The following is a 5252-nucleotide window of genomic DNA, read 5'->3' on the forward strand; positions in this document are numbered from 1 at the left end:
CCGGTGCAACCCATTAGGCAACCTAGGCGGTTGCCTAGGGCACTAGCATTTGGGGGGCGGCATTTCGGGTCATTCGGCGGCGACTGCGGCGGCCAGATCTTCGGCCGCCCCAGTCATCGTCGGCATTTAGGCAGGGGGGCGCGGGGACGGCTGCTTGCAGCAAGTAAGGGGGGGCGCAGCATGCAGGGGAACTGCTCCCTGCCCCAGCTCACCTCTGCTCCTCCTCCTCCCCTGAGCACGCCACCCCACTCTGCTTCTCTCCCTCGCAGGCTTGTGGCGCCAAACAGCGTCGCAAGCCTGGGAGGCCGGAGAAGTGGAGCGGCGACGGCGTGCTCGGGGAGGAGGCGGGCCGGGGGGAGCTGCTGAGCTGCTGCGGGGGGGGGTGGGGTGAGGGAGGTGCCTCAGGGCGGAGGGGGCGGCCTGCTGCAGAGGGGCACCTCAGGGTGGAGAGGGGTGCGGAGAGCTGCCACAGGGTATGGGGGTGGGGGTGGGGTGCAAGGTGGAAGTTTTGCCTAGGGCATGAAACATCCTTGCACCCACCCTGCCTCCAACAATAGGGATAAGGAAGACATCTCCTCCTCTGGTCAGGGAATCTAGTCCTGCTTTTGCTTTTGTTAAAACTCCCAAAATTGAAATGAAAATTTTTGAATCTGTGTGAACAAAATATTTTGTTTGACTGGACTCAAAATGTTTTCTGTCTTTTCGATGCATTACAAATTAAAAAAAAGGGGGGGGGAGGGTTGAGCTGAAATGAAACTACATTTTCTGTTCTTTTTTTTTTTTTATTTTAGAATTGCTAGCAAACAAAAAAAATCCGCTATTCATCTACCTCTACTCACAGCATCTTTCTGATGTGAAGTGATATTATTGTCCCTGTTTCACAAAAGGGTAAACTGAGGCATAGAGCTTCGAAAGGCCAGTGAGTCAGTGGCCCTGCCAGGAAGAGAAGGCTGGAGTTCCTAGTCCCTTTTTGACTGATGAGACCATGTTGCTAACATGGGAGGAAGGATGGCTTTAGGTAAAGGCACAGGAGAGGGAGGTGGGAGACCTGGCAGTGACAAGTGACTTTCTATGGGTATGTCTACACTGCAATTAGACACCTATGGCTGGACCGTGTCAGCTGACTCCGACTTGCAGGGCTCAGGCTAAGGGGCTGTTTAATTGCAGTGTAGATGTTTGGGCTTGTGCTGCAGCCCAAGCTCTGGGACCCTCCCACCTCACAGGGTCGTAGTGTCCAGTCTACATGTTTCCACCTTCAGTACTCCCACTGTGCCAGACTGTGCCTGGCCCCTCACAGGAGAACATGCATGGAGGAAGTCTTCCCTTCCTTCTGCCATCTATTTTCCTGGAGGTGCCCTGTCTACACTCTTCTTCCATGAAGCAGCCAGTGGAGATGCCTGGTCACACATGGTGTAGAGAGAAGTTGCATCCTGTGAAGAGGTGTAGCAGGCTCACTTTTCTTCACAGTGCACAGTCAACCTGTGGAACTCTTTGCCAGAGGACATTAAGGCCAAGACTATAACTGGGTTCAAAAAAGAACTAGATAAATGGAGGATAGGTCCATCAATGGCTATTAGCCAGGATGGGGAGGGATGGTGTCCCTAGACTCTGTTTGCCAGAAGCTGGGAATGGGCGACAGGGGATGGATCACTTGATGATTACCTGTTCTGTTCATTCCCTCTGGGGCACCTGGCATTGGCCACTGTCGGAAGACAGAATACTGGTCTAGATGGACTTTTGGTCTAACCCAGGATGACTGTTCCAATGTTCTAGCTGTCTCAATGTACCCAGAAGCACGATGAGTCGTTTTGTCCCCAAAATACACTAGCCAACAGAGCGGGCTGGCTGCACTCAAGGCAGGCCTGTAGCAGTGAGTGAGCTGCCTCTGCATCCGTGGAAACATGTTCTCCCTTAGGCAGAATGCTCCAGCTGCTCCTCCCTCCAGCTCCATAGCACCTTTAACCCAGGACTGTGCCTAATGGGTATGACTGAGTCCTGTGAGACTCACGGTGGTTGCTTAATGTTTGTAACATGCTCTGAATTTTAAAAGCACCATGTAAGTGATAAATGTTACTCCCTGTACAGCATCTCATCTCAGTACATTGATAGTCATTTTTGCTATCCCCAGTTCTGCTTGAAAAAGATCTTTTCCCTTCAGACAGGCCATCTTCTCCCTGCTTGAGCCGGCACTGAACGCAAAAGCTTCTGACATCACAGTTGATTGCTAGGGGAAAGCTTCTAGGCCACATCCACAACCCCTAACTTTTAGGCACTTAGGAACAACACTGTGATCCACAAAGCTGAGTTAGGTGCTTAGGCTCCCTACACAATGTATGGGGAGCACCTAAGAATGCGATCCGCAAATGCCCCCTGCATGACAGGGAGCCACCTAAGCTAGCCAATGGAAGGTGCTGATGAGAGGGGCATGTCCTATCCCCTGCCCCTCTCTCTAGGCTGCAGGGAGGTGCCTATCTCTGTCTGGCAATCCAGAAATGGGACCTGCTGTCTGGAGTCAGGCGGCTTAGGTGCCTACCTTGTTTCTTGTGAGATTGTTAGGCACCTGCTTCACCCCACCCAAAACAGCCAGAGGTGGTAGTAGTGGTTGTCATGCCTCCCTTATAGCTTTTGGCCCCAGTGGCTATAGCACTTACCTGGGATGTGGAAGACCCTTGTGTCACCATGTCTTACTGGGTCACAACTCAGAACACCAAATTCAGAACAAGCTGCTGAGAAATAGGGCAGACACACTCTAAAGCTGGTGGTTATTCTCCCATAAGATCAGACCAGCAACAAAAAACTTCTGTCTCACCACACTGGCTAACAAGAAGTCAGTAGTGCAGCCTCCTTAGGTATTCCAGTCCTGGATTCAACACCCAGACACTAGACTTCATGATGAGAGGTTATTTAAAACCAGTTTCATCAACCAAAGGATTCTTCTCATCCCAAAGGAGCAGCCACATACCCAGGTAAATATATAACTCAGATCTTACCCAATAATCACGCTGTTGCCAATCCTTTAGTATCTAATATCTAAATATTTATTTATAAAAAGAAAGAAAGGTGAGAATTAAAATTGGTTAAAGGAATCAAATACATACAACAACTGCAAAGTTCTTGGATCAGGCCTGAAGCAGTGATGGAATAAATTGCTGGCTTGTTAAGTCTCTGGTTGCTCCCAAGTCATTGGAAGGTTCTCAGTCCCTTGGTTAGAAACTCCCATTTGTATAAGTTCATAGTCCAGAGATCAGAGCAGGAAAGAGGAAAAATGGAGATGTTTTTATGGACCTTTTATAGCTTCTGCATGTAGAGTGAAACCGATTGTTCTAGTTTGTGGAAAATTACAGCTAACAAAATGGAGTTTGGAGTCACATAGGCAAGTCACATGTCTTTGAATGCTCCACTGAGTTATAGCAGGGACTATCATCCATACTTTAGCTAGAACATTCACAGAAAAGTCCATTAGGTGTAGATAGGTGTCTTTCATGGTCCATGAGTTAAGTGTTCCCTGATGGGCCATTCAACTTGAATAGTACCTTCACAATGTGCTGGCTAAATACCTCGTGAGTGTTACTACAAGAGTAAACATTTGAAATACGGGTACATAGTTAATATTTATAACTTCAGATACAAAAATGATACATGCATACAAATATGATTATGTTATTCAGCAAATAATAACTTTTCCCTAGACACCTTACTTGACACACTTTGTAAAAGATTTGTTGCGAGTATATAACAGTGGTAGTAAGAGTGACCTACATGGTCATATTTTAATCATATAATGGCACACCCTGTTCAGTTCTCCCCTCAGGCACAGGGGAGACCAGATTTGAATGGGGGAGGGTGGTCCTCCACCTCTCAGAAGAGTGCTCTGAGTAGGGGCTATTCTGATGTGGGGCTCCCTCAACCTCATGCCTGTTGAGCCTGTGACAAAGAGTCACTGGCCCAGAGAGCATGAATGAGAGAGACTCTGTAGCTTGGTGGTTAGCATACCTAGCTATGAGGTGGGAGACCCAACATCCAGTCCATTTGTCTTTCATTATTTATACACAGTGGAACAGCTTCAGCATCCCAGGAGAGTGCTCTGACCACCGGGATACAAGTTATAAGGTCACCACCACCACCTCCTCTTACTCTGGCCAGCATTTGAATATGACCAGCCTTGTAGGTGGCAAGTGATCAAGCCTCATGGGTGAGTCGGGCAAAGGAGTGCCTATCTTCCCCCAGTTTGTGGCTAGCTGTGGGTCTCAGGCAGGAGATGGGTGCCTGGATGCCTAGAGTGAGGCAGCAGTACACATGCCTAGAGGCAGAAATGTAGGCACCTAGGGGACTTTTACAGAAAAAATGTAGGTGCCACACAGGGCTGTACAGAGGTTTTTAGGGGCCTGGGGCAAAGTCTGAAACCCTCCCCTTTCAAAAATACCAAGGATGCAAAAACACTGAGGGGAGGCTCCAGGGGTAGGGCATTGGGGTCTGGAGACACCTGCACTCCCCTCACAGTAGTGACTCCTGTCTCACAGGGCTGGGCTCAGCCCCTCCCCTGGCTGTTGCGACTTTGTGCACAGGGTTGTAGCACCACACAGTTTTGGCCCTCTGCGGCTAGACCAAACCTGAGTGGTACTGTGACCCTGTGCACCAGCTCACAATACTAGTCAGTTTGGGGGCCCTCTCAAAGAGGGGGGGTCAGGGTAAAGTGCCTCTTTTGTTCCCCATGGGTAGCCCTGCCACCAAGTCAGTTTAGGCACCTGCCGGGTTAGGTGGCAGCTGGTTTTGTGGAGCAGAGCAGTGCCTAAAGGTGGAACTTAGATGCCTACGTCTGGGGTTTAAGTGCCAAAGTATCTTTGTGGATCTGGGCCCAAGGGTCTAAATTCTGTGTTTTAACTACGGCAAGGGAAGAGAAGATCAGCGGAAAAGGCAAAGCTCTCAATGAAATGCAAATATATTTGATCATTGGTTAATCCCCTCTCTCCCAACAACACAGAAATCTTATTTAAAAATGTGACTAAATAACTGGGTTTTCATTTACATTAGAGAGAGCAAAGTTCAGATCCAGATCCTGACTGAACTTCTTCAAAAGGGCCAGGATATTTCAATCAGAGGTTTTAATTCATGCCTTCTTTATTTTTATGTCACGAGATCAAATGAACAGTGTCAGACCTTCACCTGGCAGAAATCAACACAGCGCCATTGAAATCAGTAGAGTTACTCAGATTAAAACCAGCTGAGGAGATGGCCTGTCCAATCCCTGCAAA

Source organism: Mauremys reevesii, linkage group 2 (assembly GCF_016161935.1).
Source record: "Mauremys reevesii isolate NIE-2019 linkage group 2, ASM1616193v1, whole genome shotgun sequence".
Taxonomy (NCBI): Eukaryota; Metazoa; Chordata; order Testudines; family Geoemydidae; genus Mauremys; species Mauremys reevesii.